Below are 25,376 nucleotides of genomic sequence, written 5' to 3'. Positions count from 1 at the left end.
GCTGATGCCTCACGATCAAGCTTTTGTTCAAGGAACGCCACCTCCTTCCTCATGAAATGGCATTTGCCAGGATGTAGCTTCAGACAGGGCCTTCAGTGCAGCCTTGAATGGGCCCCCATAGACCAAGAGGTCATCAACATACACCAGGCACTGCTGGCAGGGGATACACACCAGCACATGGTCCATGATCCTCTCAAAAGTGGCAGGGTCATAACAGAGGCTAAAACAGAGGACTTTAAACTGCCCCAAACTGTGTATGCAGAATATGGTCTTGGGCTTGGACTCTGGGGAGACTGGGACTTCCCAGTATCCAGTATGGAGGTCTAGTGTGGACAACTAGGTGGGGCCAGCCACCAGGTCCAAGGACTCATTGATTTCAGGCAGCAGGTAAAAGTCTTTCATAGTGACTTTGTTTAGCAGTCACTAGTCAACACAGAAATGCATCCTGGGGCTCCTATTCTTTGGTACTATGATGACAGCTGAGGCTCACTAGCTTTTGGAAGGTTCAGTGATGCCTGCCCTCAACATCTCATCGAGCTCTCCAGCTGTTTGCTGTGCCTGTTGTGGTAAAGGGAAGGTGCCTTGGGTCGGCTATAATTGGGTGGGCATGACAAGTGTCTATTTCATGCTCTACCAAGTGTGTTAGACCCACTTTACTCTCACTGAGGGCAAAAATGTTTTTGAAATCTAGTAAGACCTTTTACAAGCTCCCCTGCTGCTGTTGGGTCAGCCCCTCAGTTCCTGGACAAAATGTCTCTCAATGCAGATATCCACTCAGTTTCTCCTGTAGGATGTCTGGAACAGATGTCAAGCAGTTGGTGGTGGTGGTGGGGTGATCAGGGGGTGATGTTGGTGATGGGAGTGTGAGGTCAGTACCTGGACCCAAGGCAACAGGTGAGCAAACATTAGTCCCAGAAACACTGACTGCAGTAGGCTGTGGGAGGCCATGGGAGATGTTAACACACTGACCCGGGGCAAGGAAGAGAGAGCCCTTACACAGGTCCAGCACCCCACCAATGGCCCTGAGTGAATCCAGCCCAAGTATTTTACCTCAGCCACCCATGCAGCAAAGGGCACTGAGAGTTTCCCCACCTGAAACATGAACTCCCCGCATCAAATAATCAGGCCTAAGTCTCCAGTCACCATTCCCAGCTGTACAGTGGTGGCATCCACAGTGGCTCCCACCGGCACAACATAAGGCCACACCAAGGCTGCATTGGATCCAGTGTCCAAGAGAGCTGTACATATGCCTCCCGCCACCATCACTGGAAAGTGGCAGAAATCGGCATCATGACTGCAGCCCACCATTCCATCCGCTGCAGTTTTTGATGATGACATGGTTTGTGTGCTTGCTTCTTCACAGGCCCGCATGATCCCACCAACAGGAGTCCCCTGAGGGTTTCCCTGCACCGGGTTATGCCTGAGGCATTGTCTGAGTAGGTGTCCTTCCTGGCCACACCCCCAAAAGGTCTGAGATTGATGGCAATGTGGCTACAATCTCACACTGGAGGGCAGCAGATTGGACCATATTCACCCTCTCTCCCGACCCCTGGGATCTGAGCCCATCATGGTCACCACCCTCAACACACACATGTCCTCCATCAGGCTCATATCACCACTCATAATCTCTGTCTCTCTCCAGCATTAGCTCAAGTGCTTCAGTTAGAGTGGAGGGGTGGGCCAGCTGCATGTAATTCTCAGCTTCTTGGGAACAAGCACCTGCAAGAATTGGTCTCTCACAAATTCATCCTGCACAGCTGGTGGCATGTCAGCATAGGCGCGCCTACACAGGCACTCGATGTAATTAGCTAGGATGCAGAGGGGCTCGCCAGGTTGTCTGTGACTGCTCTGTTGCTCCAGACTCAGGAGCACAGGTTGATAGTGCTGTCTAAAATACCTCTGAAAGGCCCCAGGTAAAGTCTCATAGTCTCATCGTCCCCCTCTCTCACCCAGGCTTAGGCGTAACAGGCAGGCTGCATCATTTTTTGATGATGAGATGGTTTGCATGCTTGCTTCACAGGCCTGCATGATCACACCTACATGACTCCCCGAGGGTTTCCCTGCACTGGGCTATGCCTGGGGCATTGTCTGAGTAGGTGTCCTTCCTGGCGACACCCCCAAAAGATCTGAGATTGATGACCAGCTAGTGGCATGTCTATGTAGGCATGCCTCATTGTCGTTAGCTAGGATGCAGAGGGGTTCGCCAGGTTGTCTGCGACTACTCTGGTGCTCCAGACTCAGGAGCACAGGTTGATTGTACTGTCTAAAACACCTCTGAAGGGCCCCAGATAAAGTCTCACAGTCCCCTCTCTCCCCCAGGCTTAAGCCCCTTTCACATTGGCGTATTCGTAGAGCTGCTTATTGTGGCGTATCATCTATGCTGAGTTGAGCAGCTGTACGCCCACTTTTAGCATCTCTACGTCGAGTTTTTTCTCCCTATGCAGCAGCATGTTGAGGGCTACGCGCGTAGGACGGAAGAAGTTAAACATGCTTAATTTTCTTCCACGTAGAGCGCTGGACACAGTTTTAAGCAGGTCTGCATAGCACAGCGTTACTGCATGCAAGTCTGTGCAACACGGCACTCCTGTACACAACCAAAAACTGCGTGTGTGAATATCAAAGGAATCACCTGGAGAAGAGGTTCACACAGCTGGAGTGCCTCTGTGTGATCAGAACAGCTGATGGACGTGTGTGTGCTCAGAACAGGGATTCGAACCTCAACTCAGAAATCCAGAAACAGAACAGAAACAGCAGCTCGGTCGCTCTCTCTCTGTGGCACTCTCCCTCAGTCTCTCTCTCTCCCTCTGTCACGCTTTTCCTCTCTCTCTCTCTCTCTCTCTCTCTCTCTCTCTCTCTCTCTCTCTCTCACACGCTCTCTTTCTGTCTGATAAACAATAAGCGCTGTGACTTTAAAATAAAAGCCTTGTCGCTGCATGTCGGTGCGGTCATCAGATGCCCTAAATGATCAGGTCTGATCAAACCTGAATATGCGCAGTGACTCTTTAAAATAAAAGTCTCATCACTGCATGTCGGTACACTCATCAGACAACCTGATCAATCAGGTCTGATCAAATCAGTGGACCTGATTGGAGCAACCGGAGCTTTAAAAGTTTAGAGTCACAGCGCTTCATTCACAGCAGTCTTTACCGCAGCCAGACTCAGCAGCATCTGTACACAATGAAAATGATCCACCTAGACAAAAATTAATAATAATAATGTTAAATGACTCTATTTCTGACGTGCACCACAGCATGCAGTAGAGAACAGAGCGCACTTCCACAGAGACAAAAAATGGCAGCTTTGGCTACATACATGGCAGTAATGAAACTGTAAAAACCTCATGATACAGTCCACTGTTTTCCAAGTGCAGTGATGTGTTCTGCACAGCCAACAGTGAGTGAACTTGGTTTAAAAGCGGCAAGGTACACGCGACTGTGTGCACACATTAAAAGCGAACAGATGCAGCTGCAAAGCAGATCTACGAACACGGAAAAAGGCTGAGTATGTGCGCATTTTGGGTGCATTTAAATGAAACACAACGCCACAATACGCAGCTCTATGAATACACCAGTGTGAAAGGGCTTTAGGAGTAACAGGCAGGCTGCAGCATTATCAATGAGACACAGAGACAATTGCAGGGTTTTACAGTCATCAGACCAGCCGGCAGCTGTGGCTAATAACTCAAACTGGGCCTTGAATACCTCCTACGCAGTCTTGCTGTTGAACTTTGGCATTTTAATTGTCTATAGAGCTGCTGGACCACGGGCACCATCAACTTTGATTACATCACATGACAGTGTGCTGGGAGATGCCTGTGTCATCCCAATCGGGCCGGGTGGATGACACAAAACATCTACTTGCCACCTGGATGTACCGGGGGAACCAAGCTTCACCTGCAAGGAGCATAGCAGGCTCTCTAATGGGGTTGGCCAGTGCCCGCTGCCTCTCCACCACCTCTGACTTCTTGAGCTTAACATTGCCAGTTGACATACCAGTTGGAGTGTTTCCCGTGTGGTTCTAGTGATACCACTTCTGTCACCAGTGTAACATTTGTAGTATTTCTGGAAGTCCCAGATGATTTTTCAATTCACAGAATGGCTTTATTTTCTTTTTAACTCAGCTTGCAACATCTACACAAAGGCCTATTGTTGTGGCTTAGCTCACACCAGCTTCTTCCAAAGAACTCTCAGCCCCACAACTCACTCAACTTCCTCAGTGATGACCGACACGGCTTTTTAGCAACCAATCAGTGTGCTACGTTCACTTGGTCTTAAAGCAACAGTAAACATTAACAGAATTTGTAACATCCACATGAACATCCACACACATAACTATGAGTTGTTACAATAGTAACTGGTGACTTCTGGGTATTCACAGTATTAACAGCTTCAATCACATTCAAACTTCTTTAAACAGGGTGTTCGTAATGACTACAGCTTGAAATTTGTTTGATCATGCTCCATTGGGGTAAAAATGTGAAGTCAAAGCAGCGTTTGTTGCGGTGTTTGATCATGTCTAGTTGAGAATGCAGTTCCTTTCATTTTTGGGTGGGTTGCCAGGTCTGCACTTTATAAGCCAGCCTGTTAGGAGGCAAGCCGGATTAAGCTGTTTCCAATTTTTGCACTTTTTTGGATTGTTGGCAATTGTAGTAGAATGGCACCCTGTGGAATTGCCCTGTTAGCAATGAATTCCAGACTTCACCATGGATGTGTTCTGCCTTGTACTCTGTTCAGTACTTGTGTGCATTGGATATTTCATACGATCATGGAGTCCAGTTGTCTCATGTGGCTGTACTGTTGAAGAAATGTTCACTGGACTTAGAGAAGGATGCTGTGATCTATGTGGAAACAACAGATACTCTGATTTCAGCACTTAAGAAGCTGTGGAAGGAGGGGGAGGATCTCGTTCCAGGCTTTCAATGACTTTTTGGACTCAGAGGTGTATCCTTATACCATGAAAATTCAGTGAGGTATATCTTATATATTATATTCCAATGGAAGTCTTGAAGTTGTTGCGAGAGTCACTTATCATGAAAGTGACAGTCACAGTTCTTGGGGCCTCAGTGTTTGAGATGGAGAGATGTGGGAAGAGCTTATGAAGTCATGGTCTTACCTGACAAATTGTTGGAGCAAATTGGCACACAGTGCAGCACTACCTTTATTGCTAAATAAAGGCACACTCGGCAATTCACACTGACATTCTTTAAATAGCACGTACACTTGTGTTCGTGTGCAATGTTGAACAACAAGAGAGGTGAAGTCATTTTCAGAGCTGATACATCTGTCACCAGAAAACATTTGTACCTTAGATGAGCAAACACCATGGGCCTGATGTACTTGAGGCTTGTGACTTGTACTTAAGACTTGTGTGGACTTTCTACTAAAAGTTGAATCTGGTGTAAGCACAAATATATTCAGATGTATGAAAGTGTGCGTAGGCATGAATTCACACACGTTCCATTTGTACATTCCACTGAACGTGGACTTGAGCATGGAACCAAACTCCTACCTGGCCACGCCCTATTTAAAAATGCAATTTCATGTAAATAAGCCCTTGGAGCAGGGATTCCCCATGATGTCACATCAGACAACATGAACACAGGGAAGAAATTATACTATAGATGACTGGAAATGATGTGGAGACATGCAGAGATAGTTTATCTGGTACGCTGTTAAACAGGTTAATCATGAAACTGGAAAAAATGTTCGTGGGAGCTACGGCGTGTAAGTGTGTGAGGCCGACATGCAGAACAGCGCGCACACACTGATGTTAACAAGGTGAGGTGTGCCTCTGCTGACAGTGTGACATTCACAATTTACACAAATACTGAACACAGGAAGCCTGTTAAGAAGCTCTGCAGCTCACCATCAAGCAAAAATAAAAAAAGAGATTAATAATAATAATAAAAACATTTTTGAATGTGCACATGCCCAAATATGCCCGCGCTGGCTTTCATTCGGAACAATTACACAAATAAACTATTTTAACACAAGCAGCCCCTCATGGCTCGCCGTGCCAGCTGCCTGATGCACATTTCTGCATCACATATGATTTGATCATTGATGGAATGAAAATGTTTCCTATTAACAGAAACAAATTCATCATGTGATGGCACCTTTATAGCAAAATGTGTGCAGTCAATAGCTCCGATTACATTTGGGAAACTGGCTCTCACTGCAAAATGCGCTGTAATGTTAGAAGGCGCAAGGTTGACTGGCACATGTCTGACCGATCAGCCAGCTCACGCTGAATGCCCCTGATGCCAGGAAGCCCAGCATGGTCAGCACCTGTGTGGGCACAGACAACCCCTGGGCCCTCACCGTATTGTGCTCTGGGCCGACTGCAGTTCTGTGGGCAACTCCAGTAACAGTGGCCTTGGTAATCGAAATCGGTTTATGAGCCAATTATCGTCATTTGCAAGTAAATCCTCTCGTTCCCTGAATACATGCTCATGTCGGATTACACCATTTGCAAGGTGCTTTAACAACACTAACACAGCCATTGTTAGTGCTATTTTACACATCACTTTGGGCATGCTTTTATGTTCACCCATATAATTGCTGGTCTTAATTCTAGGGCTGTCTGTTTCTCTTATTGACCGGTGCATTCACACACAGGGGCACAGGGGCATGCAATAGTGCATCATTAGACATCACACTGAATCAAATGGAACACATTACAAACATTAATCACACACGTAAAAGCGTAAAAGAAAAATGCACTTTAATAATTTTGAATCACAAAGTCTAGTTAAAAACAGATAATGAAAATTCAGTAAGGTATATCTTCTATTATACATTCCAGATCTAAGGTGGAACTATACTTGTGTATACTAAGGTACTCCTAAAAAAAAAAAAAAAAAAAAAAAAAAAAAAAAAAAAAAAAAAAAAAAAGAGAGAAAGAAAGAAGAAGGGACAGAGCCATGTGCCTGGTCTTGAGACCCAGGGATGGCAGGTTTAAAAGTTTTTTTATCCCATGGGAACTCTCCCTACTCACCTAAGTGGCTCAAGAATAAGGACAGCACATATATAAGTGACATTTACACAAACAGGGCAGTAAACAACATATACAAGAAATATAATTAACTACGTAATAACTACATATTATAAGAGTTAGTTCCTGAAACCTAAGTGTTCATACAGAAAAAGATTGAAATATACATCTACCTAGTCTGTAGACTTGTAAAACAAAGTTATAGCTAGTAGTCTGAGATAAATCTGGTTATGTTATTATAGAAACAAAAGCTATGATATAATATGTATTAGGTTCCTATCTAACATGCACCCTGCTAGCTAAGTTATGGATAGTTACTATAGAAAAATAAATTCCGTACTCTACAGGCTTTCTAATGGAAACCCCAAACTTAGATACTATCTACTGATATATATTAAAGAACCGTATAAACTGATGAACCATTAAAAATCTACATCATGTAAAAAAGTGTAAATCCCGAAAGTTGGCTAACTATAGCCAGAAGAGCTACCTTAATTTGGCCTTTAACTAGCCTAGCACACCTTGCTAACCAAAAAAGCTAAAGAAAGCCGATAACTAGAGTATGCAGTACAATAGTGTCGCTTCACCCTACAATCATGGTCGTAATAACCAATACATATAACAACAAATGTAAACAAAAGTGTCTATTAACGTTAGCTTAACAAACAGAACCGGCTATGTTGTTAGCTATGACAAACGGTGCTGATTCAAAGGCTGAAACAATACCTTGCACACACATATTACCAACAACTTTCAGCATTATTACTCTAGAAGCAAACAAAAACAAACAAAAAAACTCAAATTTCTTTCATTGTGTTAATTTATTACCTGGCAATTTGATTGACTGTATTTATGGTTGACCCATAATCGACCATTGATTAATGAACACAACTAATCCAGTCCCTTTGCAGCCAGAACACACACTTGTGTTCAGTGTATGCGGCTTCTGGATAGCAACAAGCGCTCAGCCACACACTGAGAAGTGCTTTTTAATTCTGGACACAAATGTAATAAATAAACCAATGAATAATTGAATAATTCATAAATAAATACTGCTAAGTCAATACCACTCTTAAAAAATCATTAAAAAAGATACAGACAGAAAGGTGATCCAGATCACCAATGTGGAATATTGAATCCTGGTGACATGCAAACTTACATAACATTCTTAAAGAAATCAGATCAGTTGTTTTTGATGAATTTGTGATAAAGGTGACAAAAACAAAACCACACTGCTCTCAAGGACAATTTGTGGGTAGTTTCTGAAGAAAAGTCATTAAAAACAAATAAGTCCTTCTAGTGTGAGTGTTAAATTATAGTTGGATTAAATCCTTTAAAGCGAAAGAGAAATAATCTATTTTAATCATATGTTGTCTGGCAGATTTTTTTCAATATGTGTGTGGGAGAAAACCAGGCAGCCACAGAGACCTCATGGGCTCTTTGATAAATGGATGTTTTGACAGTTTCTCACTCACCCCACCCGCCACCTCTGTTGGACGCACAAAAACACACACATACACACATAAGGTCCGTTTTTTTTTTGGTCACCCTGACAGTTTACAGTGTTATGAATGTGCCATGGTGGCAGCATCTGTTTCCTCGCTGCCCTCTGCTCCAGGCAGCAAGCAGCTTTTTGACGGTCTGAGGTTGAGAAAACACAACTGCAGCAGAAAGAAAACACATTTATGTCGCTCGACAGTTTTGTCAATCAGATCCTGGCACCATTCAGTGCTGACTTCTGAAAAGTGGATTCTGTCAAAATGGTGCAGACTTTCATATAAGTGAACATTAAGCTCTTCAATAAAGTTATTTTTACTCTGAGATGGTGTCCGGGGCTGAAACACACGGAGCTGTGAGCAAGTAAGGCAAAGGTGAGGGAGACAGAGAAAGAAACAGAGATGTTGCCCACAGGGAATACAGGGAATAAGTGTCAAGTCCACACTGGAGGAAGATGGATTAAAACTGTCAGTGTGGAGTTTCCTGACGTGAAGTCGTTTGCAGGTACAGGGACAAAGGTCGGAGACAGATTTCATGCCTCCACATTGCCAACAGCTCTTTATTTTTATTCCTTTTATTCCTCTACCCCTTTTACATTTAAATATGATTTTCTTTTCAATGTACCAGCCTTAAAAAAAGAACACGACATCAAGTCAACCTTACTTCTGTGCAATGATGCTGTAAACTTGATGCCTTCGAGCCATCGATCACGTGACACTCACCTCCTCCACAATCAGAGCTGTATCACTGGATAGCAGAACTGGGACGAAGTCACCATCAAGTCACGAATCAGAAAGTCCCAAGTCAAGTCTCAAGTCATAATGACCAGTTGTTTGCAAGCTGACTTGAGACTTGACTTGGGACTTGCAGATTGATGACTTGAGAATGACTTGACAGTGACTTTATCCCACCTCTGCTGGATACACTCTCTCCCAAATTGCCTTCAGGCAGGCAGAACTAGTACAGGAGGTGTGCCAACAGTTATGGGCTAACATGGGTTATGTCAGTGATGAATAAATTAAACTGGTCCCATAAGGGACGATCCAACTGTATGTCGTACTACACTACTATCAGGATGTGTTTGTTTATGGGTTATGTGGTTTTGGCACGTGTGTGAACATATGAATTCTATCTGACAACATGTGCAACTGTGAAGACCAGACCAAGAACCCCAGCAATGAGATTTGCTAAAAAAGCAACAAAAAACTACATTTATTTGACAGTTTAGCTTCAGAAACAGCCAGTAATGGAAACAGAGTCCGTACACCAAAACCTCCCAGTAGAATATGGTAATGCAGATATTTGTAATGACTGGCAGGTGTGGGGTTCACACCAGATCTGTCCGACAGGCGACGGTATCCAGTAGGGAAGCAGCAAACGACTGAACCAGAAACACTGGCAGACAGTCCAAACACAGCTCTCAGTCAGACCAAAGAGGAAGGTCCAAAAGCAGCAGGCTAAAATAAACAAGGAGACAGGAAACTAGACAAGTTGGTGAGGGAATGATGATCTCTAAACAGCTATCAAGTATAGAAAATAATTAATGAGGAAGACAGAAAACACATGAACAGTGAAACCTGTGAACAGGAAATAACAATGTCAGAATAAGGAGACAAATAATGGCAGCAGTGAGAGATTAAAAAAACACAGAGGGAAATTTCAGGAGAAAGACACAAGGACTAATTTACACAACAGTAGGATATAATATAGGCAGTGGTGGGCACAGTTCTGTTTATCCGCTAACCACTAATTAGTGAAGCTAACTTTTTTTGTTAGCTGATTAGCTTTTCAGCTAACTTTGAAAACCATCAGGCGACCAACTAACTTCTGCTAAATTTAGTTCTGATAACTTTTAGACCGCCAATATCGTTTTGCGGGCATAGGGAATAAAGCTTAACAATTAAAAACATTTGTAAAGCCTGAAATCATAAAGGAAGTGAAAAAAAATCTTTTATTTTCACAGCCATACAGTCTTGCAGACGTGTCACAGGGGACATGTACAGCAAAGCAGTTTTGACTTATGGTTAAAGTTTTAAACAAACTAATTCCGGAGAGGTTACCAAAATTCTCTCATCCAGTAGATGGCAGTGTTTATGGCAGTGTGAATACCAATTTCCACACATTTGCGATACGTGCTGAATCACACTTAGAATTTTCAGTTTTCAAATTGCCTTTTTTTTACAAATGAAAAAAAATGACATATTTACAAATACAGGTTTATTTGTAAAAAACAACAACAACACACACATTACAGTAATGTTAGCAGATTACCAGTTATCAAAGCTAACTTTTTGGTTAACTGTGCCCACCACTGAATATAGGAGATAATATTATAGATCCCCAAATGCCGCTGGTCCAAAATGTTGTTGCTAACCTCACTATCAAAACAAAGACAAATGAACAAGTTACCCTTGTCTTGGCTTCCCTTCACTGGCTGACATTTAGCTTTCAGATTGATTATAAAATCCTTCTACTTACTTTTAAGGTTTTAAACGGACATGATCCAACTCATATCTATGCATTATTAAGCTGGTATGTGCCCTCTTGACCACTGAGACCTGCAGATGGAGCCCTGCTGGTTACAGTTTGTGATGAAAGGCGATCGAGCCATTTGTATTAGAGTGCTGACACTCTGGAACTCTCTGCCCATTTATTTATTTCAATTTATTAATTCTTTATTGTTGTAATTTTACTGTTCTGTTTCTCTTTGTGGCCATGTCCTATTAGTTGATTCATCATTCGACTCAAATTTGAAGATGTAAAAGTTAAGCTATGAAAAATCTGAAGTTGTGTAAACCCTGACAGAGACATCAGCACAGTGTGAGCTGTTGGACTGAGATGGTGGCAGAAAGAAGAAACTTGTATTTTTTATTTTTTGATTTATTTATTTTGCAATGTTAGAACCAGATTAAAATGTTTCCAGGAAAAGAGCTGGAGATTGTCAGCTTGGGTGTTATGTCTTTATTAGCACCCTGGCCTCTCTGTGTGTGTGAGTCTCGTTTAGATGACATCATGATAGGTCACGTCTTCTACTCAAGAGACTTCTTTCTATCCAATTTATTCAGGCAGTGGTTAGGATGCCCATGGGCTGTCCCAGGAGCATCTTTCTCTGTTTTTTCTACCTCATTCTTTCTCTCTCACTTGTCAGAGAGGGCAGGAAGACTTCATTATCCTCAAGTCCGATCTATGTAGGCCATGACAGGTTCATCCACCGGCCACCCTGCAGTCGATACGGCTGACAGTACAGCGTGCGTGCGTGTGATGATTAACGTGGGCTACGGACGTGAAGATGTGGATGAGCCAGTGATGAGCTGACATATGAAAAGCCTGCAGTCTGCTGCCATAACTCTTCCCCAACTCCATCTCACATTCAAGCATGCACCACACACACAGAATATTTGTAGCATATTCTTAAGCACACAGTCTCTTACTGCTGTTCCAGAAACATTTTATCTGACAGCTGAACAGGAAACCTTTAATATCCATGAGGTCTCTGAAGGTCAGGTAGATGAGATTCAATGAATTGGGAAATTATTAAATTAAAACAACATCAAGCCACTAAAGGCTCCGGTCAACATGGTGTTGGTTTCATATTTCAACATTATTTGAAAATGTCTGAATCTGTGCCAGGTTTTTGTCTCGTTTGCGAAAACCTCTTGAATAAAAGGCAAACACTGTTGGGAAAGTGTAGGAACACGGACCCACAACAGGGGGCGCAAATGAACGGACAATGGAGTAAGTCAAAATAACAACGCTTTACTGTTGTGAATGTGCACAACGAATACAACCAATTACAGAAATGGACAACAGTCAATACACAAAAGTGTCGTGTGGGCAGGCTCGAAGATAGGAGACGCCTCTCCAAGGTAAGACCGGAACCACACGGCTTCCTCCGCCACAGGACCCCGGGAATACTGGAGCCGCCAAGTCCCGAACTCCCAGGTGGCCACTGCCTCCACGTGTCGGACCTGGTACTGCTGGCGAGGGAAAAAGAACAGTTAGATGGGGGCGCGTTTGCACCCAGAACTCCGAACGGCAGGAAAGGTACCTCCACCTCTCGTTGGAACAGTAATCCAATAAACTAGCTCAGTCAAGAATATGTACTCTGTATGCTTCGATAAGTTACCTCTCCGGTAGAAACGATATCTCGGCGATGAGGTGGAGATGCCGTCCTGCTGATATACCCCAGTGATAATTGCCGTCAGCTGTCTCAGGTGATGGGTGACAGCTGTTACTGAGGCTGCTCCTGTGGGGCGGCGGCGCCCTCTGGTGCCTGGAGCCCGCACTCCAGGCAGGGCGCCCTCTGGTGGTGGTGGGCCAGCAGTACCTCCTCTTCAGCGGCCCACACAACAAACACCTCATGAATAGATTTGACCATAACCCTAAGTATAAACATAAGCAAAACAGAAAGAAAGAAAGAAAGAAAGAAAGAAAGAAAGAAAGAAAGAAGAAAGAAAGAAAGAAAGAAAGAAAGAAAGAAAGAAAGAAAGAAATTGCGTATCCAAATTTCATGTTCCTAAGCTAAAAAGGAAATCCATAACTTGAAAATGACAGATTTCAAGGAGAAAATGCCACCGAATGTACAACAAAATACAATACTACTAATTTACTTTAGTTGCCAAAAAACATTTATTCATATATTCACTTTCTCTCTCTTCTTATTCCAGTCAAGGGTCACAGAGCAGCTGGAGTGTACTCAGTGGTCATTGGGACAGAGGTGGGGTACATTATAGACAGACTGCCAATCCATCATAGGACCACATATCTATAGACATGCACTCACACCTACGGTCAATTTAGAGCCACCAATTCACCTGATCTACATGTGTTTGGAAGTGGGAGGAAGCCGGAGCACCTGACGAGAATCCATGAAAACACGGGGAGAACATGCAAACTCTCCACAGGAAGGGTCGGGTGTTAAGCAGTCTCAGGACCTTCTCGCTGTCCATGTGCCATGCCAGAAAAAAAATGTTTTTCGTACTTCTAATTGCTGATTTGGGTCTACGAGCAGATGTTAATGCTATGCGTTGTTGCATCCACAATGGCAATACTGTGCATTGCCCATCTATCACACCATAGACCCGCCCTAGGTCCTTGGTGTCACCACACAGGGAGACAACCAGCCCATCGCTACTTTGATGTAAAATGTTACATAAACGTACGAGGTCTGTTAGAAAAGTATCTGACCTTTTTATTTTTTGCAAAAACCTGATGGATTTGAATCACATGTGTTTGCATGAGCCAACCTTGAACCTTCGTGCGCATGCATGAATTTTTTCACGGCTGTCGATTGTGTCATTTGCTGGTAAGCAGCCTTTGTATGAGGATGGGTGTTGTCTCTCGTCAGATTTTCTTTGCAAGGAAAATGGCAGAACGACTGGAGCAGCGCGACTGCATCAAATTTTGCCAAAAACTGGGCGACAGCCAGGTGGAAACCATTCGGATTATTCAGACTGCTTTTGGTGAAGATCCTATGGGCATCACACAGATTAAGGAGCGGTACAACCGGTTTAAAGACATCCACACAACGGTGGAGAGTGAGCCACGCTCTGGTCGGCCAAGGTTCAATGTTGGCTCATGCAAGCACACATGATTCAAATCCATCAGGTTTTTGCAAAAAATAAAAAGTTGGATACTTTTCTAACAGACCTCGTACTTATTTGTTTAATGCATGCCCAGGTCATCCTACACAGTTCAAGAAATGCGCTGTGGTTACTAGGTTCATATACTACTCACATTTACAGTAGGAGCAGGTATGTTTTGTACTATTGACAGGATTATCATGAGTATACCAAATTGATCCCCGGAGTATGTAAATATAAGAGGGGGGCATACATTTTATTGATTAATGTTAACTTCAGTTTAATAAATGTTTAGTTGGCATACCAAGCTGTTTTGTTATGGGGTAATTTTCAGACATACAACCCCAATTCCAGTGAAGTTGGGACGTTGTGTAAATGTAAATAAAAACAGAATACAATGATTAGCAAATCCTCTTCAACCTATATTCAATTGAAAACACCACAAAGATATTCAATGTTCAAACTGATAGAGTTTATTGTTTTTGTGCAAATATTTGCTCATTTTGAAATGGATACCTGCAACACGTTTCAAAAAAGCTGGGACAGTGGTATGTTTACCACTGTGTTACATCACCTTTCCTTCTAACAACACTCAATAAGCGTTTGGGAACTGAGGACACTAATTGTTGAAGCTTTGTAGGTGGAATTCTTTCCCATTCCTGCTTGATGTACGACTTCAGTTGTTCAACAGTCCGGGGTTTCCATTGTCGTATTTTGTGCTTCATAATGCGCCACACATTTTCAATGGCCGACAGGTCTGGACAGCAGTCAGGTTACTCTAGTACCTGCACTCTTTTACTACAAAGCCACACTGTTGTAACACATGCAGAATGTGGCTTGGCATTGTCTTGCTGAAATAAGCAGGGACGTCCCTGAAAAAGATGTTGCTTGGGTGGCAGCATGTGCTGCTCCAGTACCTGGATGTACCTTTCAGCAGTGATGGTGCCATCACAGATGTGTAATTTGCCCATGCCATGGGCACTAACACACCCCCATACCATCACAGATGCTGGCTTTTGAACTTTGCACTGGGAACAATCTGCATGGTCTTTTTCATCTTTTGTCCGGAGGACACAGCATCCATGATTTCCAAAAACAATTTGAAATGTGGACTCATCACACCACAGAACACTTTTCCACTTTGCGTCTGTCCATTTCAAATGAGCTTGGGCCCAGAGAAGGTGGTGGAATTTCTGGATGTTGTTGATGTATGGCTTTCGCTTTGCATGGTAGAGTTTTAACTTGCACTTGCAGATGTAGCCACGAACTGTGTTAACTGACAATGGTTTTCTGAAGTGTTCCTGAGCCCACACGGTAAGATCCTTTTCACAATGATGTCGGTTTTTAATGCAGTGCCGCCTGAGGGATCGCTTTTGGATTTGCCGCTTACGTGTAGAAAGTTCTCCAGATTCTCTGAATCTTCTGATTATATTATTGACTGTAGATGATGGAATCCCTAAATTCCTTGCAACTGAATGTTGAGAAACATTGTTTTTAAACTGTTGGACTATTTTTTCATGCAGTTGTTCACAAAGTGGTGATTCTCACCCCATCTTTGCTTGTGAATGGCTGAGCCTTTTAGGGATGCTCCTTTTATACCCAATCATGACACTCACGTGTTTCCAATTAGGTGTTCTTTGAACATTCATCAACTTTCCCAGTCTGCTGTTAACATCGTCCCAACTTTTTTGAAATGTGTTGCAGGCATCCATTTCAAAATGAGCAAATATTTGCACCAAAAAAAAAAAAAAAAAAAACTTTATCAGTTGAAACATTAAATATCTTGTCTTTGTGGTGTATTTAGTTGAATATAGGTTGAAGAGGATTTGCGAATCATTGTATTCTGTGTTAATTTACATCTCACATAATGTCCCAACTTCACTGTAATTGTGGTTGTAACTGAAGTGGGTTATTTTGTGGATTTTAATCGAGAGACACATTGCCAAACCACTCAATACTCATAAGCATCAAACAAACAAATTTATACACAATTATGTTGAATCACTTGTAATTATATAACATAACTTCAAATTTGTAACTGCTCCTTTAACAATTTGAGCAGTTTAGGGAAAAGTGCGTTAGAAATATGTCAAATAAAAATGCTGAAATTATCAACTTAACATTATGCACAAAATACATCTCATCAAAATGATTATGTCAAAAGAAACGTCTCAGACTAATCTCACTGTCATTTTTCTCTTGCAAGAACTCTGCATATATGACTTTGTCTTTAATTTAATATGGCACAATTGCATTCTGACTCATTAATAATATTTATTAATATTGTATTTTTAATAAGAAGCCCAACATAATTTTTGTGGTCTATTATACAATGTGTTTTTTGCTGCAATCAGCAGCAAGGTCCTCAGGCTCTGATTACACACTTCCTTACACCTTCAGCTCGTCTTTGAACTTCTTCTTTTGCCCTCTCCATTACCGTCCGCTGTGATGTAAGTGGTCAAACAAGCTCCCGCGAGACAGAAGTGGCCTACGCAGCACAGCTGCTGTTGGAGGAGTGTGGTGCTAATACAGCTCTGCCGCTGCTTTTTCAAAGTATTTCACTTAATAACCTTGCCAGGTGAAACTGTCGAAATGCTGCAGGCACCTTGAGGGTCTTCATGTGGCATCTGTAAGTGACACCTGAGAGTCTCACTGGAGTGTGGGTACAGGCAGCTTGGTCTGGTGGCTTTGGGGTGGAGGTAGACAGTCCCAAAGCCGACAAGATGCAGGTTTGGATGTCAGGAGCAACAGCCCTCTGAGGAGATCTTGCTCTGGTGCTTGCAGGAAAGATTTGAGGTCTCAACTGGGTTTGACAGACAGCTTCATTCTGCTGGCAGTTTCAACAGTCACAGCAAGCCTGAACACTTAAGAATGAAGTGATATGAAACAGGTCTCAAATGTGCAGGCATTCCTCTTTGCCACGGCCTCTACTCTTGGATTGTTTGAGCTCCTTTCTACCAACAGTAAGTTTTCCAGGAACTGCTTTTCCAGCTTTATCTTCATTTTGACAGGATGACCCAGTGTCACAGTTCTGTTGCAGGATAACACAGCTTCCATCGCATGGGAAAACACAGCTACAAGAAAAAATAAAACACACACAAACATTTATTAAGGTAATGTGCTCCATGCTACTTTGCTGGACATTTTGCTATGATTTTTTTTTTATTTTATTTTATTTTTTTGTTAGAGGAGGCTAGAGAAGGAAACTCATGCAGGAAGACATCAAGACACCCATGACAAGTCTCGAGGAGTTATTTGCTTTTGTAGCGGTGATTGGACAAACTGTACATATGAGGTCTGTTAGAAAAATATTGGACCTTTTTATTTTTTTCAAAAACCTGATGGATTTGAATCACGTGTGCTTGCATGAGCCAACCTTGAACCTTCGTGCGCATGCGTGAGTTTTTTCACGCCTGTCGATTACGTCTTTTGCTTGTAAAGCCGTGGTCACAACCATACTTGCACGTGTGTGCAGTCTACTTGCAAAAACGTGGGCTAAATTTAGAGATCCGTACTTCATAAGTACTGCCTCAGTACGAATTTAGGAGCACACAGACACACGCAGACACGCCGTAGAGGTTTTAGTGCATGCAGAACTTTCGCTGCGGTCAGGCTGCGGATTCACCAGCAGTACAGATGACGCACGTTGTGAGTACTGCCTCAGTATGGATTCAAAGCGGCACATTTTCATTCACTTACTATTGAATTAACCAAATCCGTATGTAGGCAGTACGGATTTGGAGGCCAACAGACTTGCATGTACAACGCAGCTTCTCACTTGAACTTGGACTTTATTTCCAAACGTCAGCAACACACACTCCACATCTTCAGTAACTAGCTGTAACTTTTCGAGGCAAATAAAGACTCGTACAACTGACCGCTGCAGGCTGGACATGCTCATGCATCGCCGACGCTGAAAAACACCTACCGCTCCGGTACCGCTCATAAAAAAGAAAAGCGACACCCCCCCAACACACAGACACACACACACACACACACACACACACACACACACACTGCATTATTGTCATCTCTCTTTATCGTTATGCTCCTAGAGACGTGCGTTGAACGTACTCCCTCCCTCCTCTTGCTACTGCCTCCGTACATTTTCACAAAAACGTAGTGGCCGTGGCATCCGCAGAAAACGTATGGCAAAAAAAAATGCACGGTTGGTTGTGACCGGGGCTTAAGCAGCCTTTGTGTGAGGATGGGTGGAGTCTCTAGTCATTTTTTCTTTGCAAGGAAAATGGCGGAACAAGTGGAGCAGCGCGACTGCATCAAATTTTGCCAGAAATTCATGCCGATGGCTTGGGCATGAAGCTGATGGCGGAGCAAAAGCGCCTCCATGTTGAAGTATCACAGGACATGTTGTGACATGCCCAGCTCTTCCACCATTCGGAAGATTCAGACGGCTTTTGGTGGCTTTTCAGTCGTGTGATTATCCGAGAAATTGTGGAAGAGCTGGGCATGTTACATGTCCTGTGAGACTTCATCACGGAGGCGCTGGTGCTGCGCCATCAGCTTCATGCCGATGAATTTCGCTGCAGCTCTTTTCATGGCAAAATCTTCTGTCACACTGGAATGTGCCGAAAAAGTGCTGATGTCCACCTCTTCTGCAATTTTTCGGATAGTCACACGACGGTCCCACTTTACCACAGCGTTCACTTTGGAATGATCCGGTGATTTCAGCATGTTGATGGCCGCCCGGAGTGCGGCTCACTCTCCACCATTGTGCGGTCGTCTTTAAACCGGTTGTACCACTCCTTAATCTGTGTGATGCCCATAGCATCGTCACCGAAAGCCGTCTGAATAATCCGAATGGTTTCCACCTGGTTGTCGCCCAGTTTCTGGCAAAATTTGATGCAGTCGCACTGCTCCAGTTGTTCTGCCATTTCCTTGCAAAGAAAAAACGACAAGAGACTCCACCCATCCTCACACAAAGGCTGCTTACAAGCAAATGATCAATCAATCAATCAATCAATCAATTTTTTTATATAGCGCCAAATCACAACAAACAGTTGCCCCAAGGCGCTTTATATTGTAAGGCAAGGCCATACAATAATTATGTAAAACCCCAACGGTCAAAACGACCCCCTGTGAGCAAGCACTTGGCTACAGTGGGAAGGAAAAACTCCCTTTTAACAGGAAGAAACCTCCAGCAGAACCAGGCTCAGGGAGGGGCAGTCTTCTGCTGGGACTGGTTGGGGCTGAGGGCGAGAACCAGGAAAAAGACATGCTGTGGAGGGGAGCAGAGATCGATCACTAATGATTAAATGCAGAGTGGTGCATACAGAGCAAAAAGAGAAAGAAACAGTGCATCATGGGAACCCCCCAGCAGTCTACGTCTATAGCAGCATAACTAAGGGATGGTTCAGGGTCACCTGATCCAGCCCTAACTATAAGCTTTAGCAAAAAGGAAAGTTTTAAGCCTAATCTTAAAAGTAGAGAGGGTGTCTGTCTCCCTGATCTGAATTGGGAGCTGGTTCCACAGGAGAGGAGCCTGAAAGCTGAAGGCTCTACCTCCCATTCTACTCTTACAAACCCTAGGAACTACAAGTAAGCCTGCAGTCTGAGAGCGAAGCGCTCTATTGGGGTGATATGGTACTACGAGGTCCCTAAGATAAGATGGGACCTGATTATTCAAAACCTTATAAGTAAGAAGAAGAATTTTAAATTCTATTCTAGAATTAACAGGAAGCCAATGAAGAGAGGCCAATATGGGTGAGATTTGCTCTCTCCTTCTAGTCCCCGTCAGTACTCTAGCTGCAGCATTTTGAATTAACTGAAGGCTTTTTAGGGAACTTTTAGGACAACCTGATAATAATGAATTACAATAGTCCAGCCTAGAGGAAATAAATGCATGAATTAGTTTTTCAGCATCACTCTGAGACAAGACCTTTCTGATTTTAGAGATATTGCGTAAATGCAAAAAAAGCAGTCCTACATATTTGTTTAATATGCACTTTGAATGACATATCCTGATCAAAAATGACTCCAAGATTTCTCACAGTATTACTAGAGGTCAGGGTAATGCCATCCAGAGTAAGGATCTGGTTAGACACCATGTTTCTAAGATTTGTGGGGCCAAGTACAATAACTTCAGTTTTATCTGAGTTTAAAAGCAGGAAATTAGAGGTCATCCATGTCTTTATGTCTGTAAGACAATCCTGCAGTTTAGCTAATTGGTGTGTGTCCTCTGGCTTCATGGATAGATAAAGCTGGGTATCATCTGCGTAACAATGAAAATTTAAGCAATACCGTCTAATAATACTGCCTAAGGGAAGCATGTATAAAGTAAATAAAATTGGTCCTAGCACAGAACCTTGTGGAACTCCATAATTAACTTTAGTCTGTGAAGAAGATTCCCCATTTACATGAACAAATTGTAATCTATTAGACAAATATGATTCAAACCACCGCAGCGCAGTGCCTTTAATACCTATGGCATGCTCTAATCTCTGTAATAAAATTTTATGGTCAACAGTATCAAAAGCAGCACTGAGGTCTAACAGAACAAGCACAGAGATGAGTCCACTGTCCGAGGCAATAAGAAGATCATTTGTAACCTTCACTAATGCTGTTTCTGTACTATGATGAATTCTAAAACCTGACTGAAACTCTTCAAATAGACCATTCCTCTGCAGATGATCAGTTAGCTGTTTTATAACTACCCTTTCAAGACTTTTTGAGAGAAAAGGATGGTTGGAGATTGGCCTATAACTAGCTAAGATAGCTGGGTCAAGTGATGGCTTTTTAAGTAATGGTTTAATTACTGCCACCTTAAAAGCCTGTGGTACATAGCCAACTAACAAAGATAGATTGATCATATTTAAGATCGAAGCATTAAATAATGGTAGGGCTTCCTTGAGCAGCCTGGTAGGAATGGGGTCTAATAAACATGTTGATGGTTTGGATGAAGTAACTAATGAAAATAACTCAGACAGAACAATCGGAGAGAAAGAGTCTAACCAAATACCGGCATCACTGAAAGCAGCCAAAGATAACGATACGTCTTTGGGATGGTTATGAGTAATTTTTTCTCTAATAGTTAAAATTTTGTTAGCAAAGAAAGTCATGAAGTCATTACTAGTTAAAGTTAATGGAATACTCAGCTCAATAGAGCTCTGACTCTTTGTCAGCCTGGCTACAGTGCTGAAAAGAAACCTGGGGTTGTTCTTATTTTCTTCAATTAGTGATGAGTAGAAAGATGTCCTAGCTTTACGGAGGGCTTTTTTATAGAGCAACAGACTCTTTTTCCAGGCTAAGTGAAGATCTTCTAAATTAGTGAGACGCCATTTCCTCTCCAACTTATGGGTTATCTGCTTTAAGCTATGAGTTTGTGAGTTATACCACGGAGTCAGACACTTCTGATTTAAAGCTCTCTTTTTCAGAGGAGCTACAGCATCCAAAGTTGTCTTCAATGAGGATGTAAAACTATTGACGAGATACTCTATCTCCCTTACAGAGTTTAGGTAGCTACTCTGCACTGTGTTGGTATATGGCATTAGAGAACATAAAGAAGGAATCATATCCTTAAACCTAGTTACAGCGCTTTCTGAAAGACTTCTAGTGTAATGAAACTTATTCCCCACTGCTGGGTAGTCCATCAGAGTAAATGTAAATGTTATTAAGAAATGATCAGACAGAAGGGAGTTTTCAGGGAATACTGTTAAGTCTTCTATTTCCATACCATAAGTCAGAACAAGATCTAAGATATGATTAAAGTGGTGGGTGGACTCATTTACTTTTTGAGCAAAGCCAATAGAGTCTAATAATAGATTAAATGCAGTGTTGAGGCTGTCATTCTCAGCATCTGTGTGGATGTTAAAATCGCCCACTATAATTATCTTATCTGAGCTAAGCACTAAGTCAGACAAAAGGTCTGAAAATTCACAGAGAAACTCACAGTAACGACCAGGTGGACGATAGATAATAACAAATAAAACTGTTTTTTGGGACTTCCAATTTGGATGGACAAGACTAAGAGACAAGCTTTCAAATGAATTAAAGCTCTGTCTGGGTTTTGGATTAATTAATAAACTGGAATGGAAGATTGCTGCTAATCCTCCGCCCCCGCCCGTGCTACGAGCATTCTGACAGTTAGTGTGACTCGGGGGTGTTGACTCATTTAAACTAACATATTCATCCTGCTGTAACCAGGTTTCTGTTAGGCAGAATAAATCAATATGTTGATCAATTATTATATCATTTACCAACAGGGACTTAGAAGAGAGAGACCTAATGTTTAATAGACCACATTTAACTGTTTTAGTCTGTGGTGCAGTTGAAGGTGCTATATTATTTTTTCTTTTTGAATTTTTATGCTTAAATAGATTTTTGCTGGTTATTGGTAGTCTGGGAGCAGGCACCGTCTCTACGGGGATGGGGTAATGAGGGGATGGCAGGGGGAGAGAAGCTGCAGAGAGGTGTGTAAGACTACAACTCTGCTTCCTGGTCCCAACCCTGGATAGTCACGGTTTGGAGGATTTAAGAAAATTGGCCAGATTTCTAGAAATGAGAGCTGCTCCATCCAAAGTGGGATGGATGCTGTCTCTCCTAACAAGACCAGGTTTTCCCCAGAAGCTTTGCCAATTATCTATGAAGCCCACCTCATTTTTTTGGACACCACTCAGACAGCCAGCAATTCAAGGAGAACATGCGGCTAAACATGTCACTCCCGGTCCGATTGGGGAGGGGCCCAGAGAAAACTACAGAGTCCGACATTGTTTTTGCAAAGTTACACACCGATTTAATGTTAATTTTAGTGACCTCCGATTGGCGTAACCGGGTGTCATTACTGCCGACGTGAATTATAATCTTACCAAATTTACGCTTAGCCTTAGCCAGCAGTTTCAAATTTCCTTCAGTGTCACCTGCTCTGGCCCCCGGAAGACAATTGACTATGGTTGCTGGTGTCGCTAACTTCACATTTCTCAAAACAGAGTCGCCAATAACCAGAGTTTGATCCTCGGCGGGTGTGTCGTCGAGTGGGGAAAAACGGTTAGAGATGTGAATGGGTTGGCGGTGTACACGGGGCTTCTGTTTAGGGCTACGCTTCCTCCTCACAGTCACCCAGTCAGCCTGCTTTCCCGGCTGCTCGGGATCTGCCAGGGGGTAACTAATGGCAGCTAAGCTACCTTGGTCCGCACCGACTACAGGGGCCTGGCTAGCTGTAGAATTTTCCACGGTGCGGAGCCGAGTCTCCAATTCGCCCAGCCTGGCCTCCAAAGCTACGAATAAGCTACACTTATTACAAGTACCATTACTGCTAAAGGAGGCCGAGGAATAACTAAACATTTCACACCCAGAGCAGAAAAGTGCGGGAGAGACAGGAGAAGCCGCCATGCTAAATCGGCTAAGAGCTAGTAGCTACGCTAAGCTAGCGGATTCCTAAAAACACGCAAAGTGAATAATGTGTAAATAATTTAGAGGTGATTCAGCAGAAGGAGTGCTTTAGTTAAGGCACGTAAAGATTACACTGGGAAACAAATCGTAATCTAGATAACTAGATCAATCTAACTGCGCAGATTAAACAGCTAACAGATACAGCAAAACACCGCTGTGCTCTGGAACAGGAAGTGATACAATACCGCAGTGAGAGCCAACCACCAGTAGAGGCAAGCAAGAGAGGGCACGTGATTCAAATCCATCAGGTTTTTGAAAAAAATAAAAAGGTCCGAAACTTTTCTAACAGACCTTGTACATCACCACCAGTGGCAAAGAGAAGACAAAAAATGTAAATTTGTGAAAGCTGTATAAAAATCCATTAATGGTGCAGCTGAGCTAAAACTTCCATTAAAAAAAATGCTAATTTTGTGACAAAAGCATGTAATCTGGCCCACATATTCTAAATTAACAATTGTTTATTTTCAGATATGGAGCCATCCTGGAGCTGACATCTAATGAGCTACAGGGGTCAATAAAAATTACACAGGGGTCAAAATTTAAAAATGCTCCAATCATCTTGAAAACTATACCCCATTATTTGTCTGGCCATAACAATCCCAAAAAGGTATAATTTGGACTATCTATGACTGAATTCCATGGAGTTATGGGGTAAAAACTACAAAAATGGTGACTAAGGTCAGTTTCAGTTTGTACAGGGGTCAAAAGTTAAAGTTGCTCCAATTTTGGTAAAAAAAAATGCAAATTAATGGTTGAGTTAAAAGCATTTTAAAAAGGAATAGTTTGCACCATCTGTCATGCTTAGTTATCATCTTACTGGGTAACATATGTCATAAAATCCAATGGACATCAACCTTATTTGACCTTTACTTTGGTGACCAAGCACCTAACACAGTCAAAACTATTCCATTTATTCACCCTTTGGGGCTGACGTGGTCGTATACGACGGCTGAGACCAAGCTTTGCTAAATTATAAATAACTTCTTAATGATATGAGATAGAAACTTACGTTTTTTTTTTGCTGAAAAGTTAACTCCGCTGATGTTCGAGCCAGCCACCAGCTATCTTTGTATACCTCATAGAAGCTGTGTGATGACATGTGCAATGTGAGTGTCCAATCAGAATTTGTTCACCATCACATGGTTTTCCAAAATCCTATATCGTAGGGCAGATTTACCTCACGTGATAAACCAAAAATCGTTTTTTTAGCAGTGATGTGTTACGAGTTGGCCCATTTGAATAGCCCCCTAGCTGCTTGCTCCAATGCACCCTGCGCCATTACGCACAGCAATCAGTGAAAGTGAGTAGACGGAGGGCCTCCGATGACAATCTCACGTGTTCAAACACAGAGTGTCTGAGTTTTAGAGATGCTCCACTCCTCATTACCTGTGAATGTTATTGAATAAGCCTGTGGCAAGCTCTCTCCCTCTGGCGTAAAGCACTGTTTACCATATTAATGGAGCGAGGGGGAGGTGCTGCTCCTCAGAGTGTAAATGGGCCAAAGTGTCAAAGCTGCTTTGATAGCAGGACAGAACACTCCAAAACACAGTGGAAGTAGAAGTTTGTGATGTGACCTTTGTGTAATAGCAGACAGAAATTTCTTTGAGATGTAGACAAACAAAACTCATAGACCATGTTGTCTATATTGTTTGAAATGGGCATTTGTGTTTATTGTTTGAACTTTTTTTTTTGTACAGTCTTTCACACAAGAGCCCATATTGCCTTTATAAAGTGTCAAAACAGTTGTATATTATACTTTACTGTGTGTTTTGAATAAATGTGTGTGGAAAAATTTTCCCACTTTACTTTTTTCCTTTCTTATTTCTGATCGTAAAACTTTATTACACTTATAAAACACAACTATGGCAAAAAGATTCTGAAGGTTGTCCAGAAAAAAAG

At 42.5% G+C, this 25,376-nt stretch overlaps 1 protein-coding gene and 1 long non-coding RNA gene across 2 annotated transcripts in view; both read left to right on the top strand.

The window, feature by feature from the left end:
- epha8 (eph receptor A8) overlaps positions 1-25,376 on the top strand; it is a 517,518-nt gene that overhangs the window by 177,079 nt on the left and 315,063 nt on the right. The window lies entirely within an intron of this gene.
- LOC117507516 lies at positions 1,679-24,064 on the top strand. Its single transcript, XR_004559734.1, has 4 exons — positions 1,679-1,690; positions 16,910-16,917; positions 19,437-19,441; positions 23,986-24,064. It is a non-coding gene; the product is annotated as an uncharacterized LOC117507516 (long non-coding RNA).

This window comes from Thalassophryne amazonica, chromosome 3 (assembly GCF_902500255.1).
Source record: "Thalassophryne amazonica chromosome 3, fThaAma1.1, whole genome shotgun sequence".
Taxonomy (NCBI): domain Eukaryota; kingdom Metazoa; phylum Chordata; class Actinopteri; order Batrachoidiformes; family Batrachoididae; genus Thalassophryne; species Thalassophryne amazonica.
Note: the sequence above shows the minus strand (reverse complement) of the source record. Positions and strands in the feature narration are given on the sequence as shown.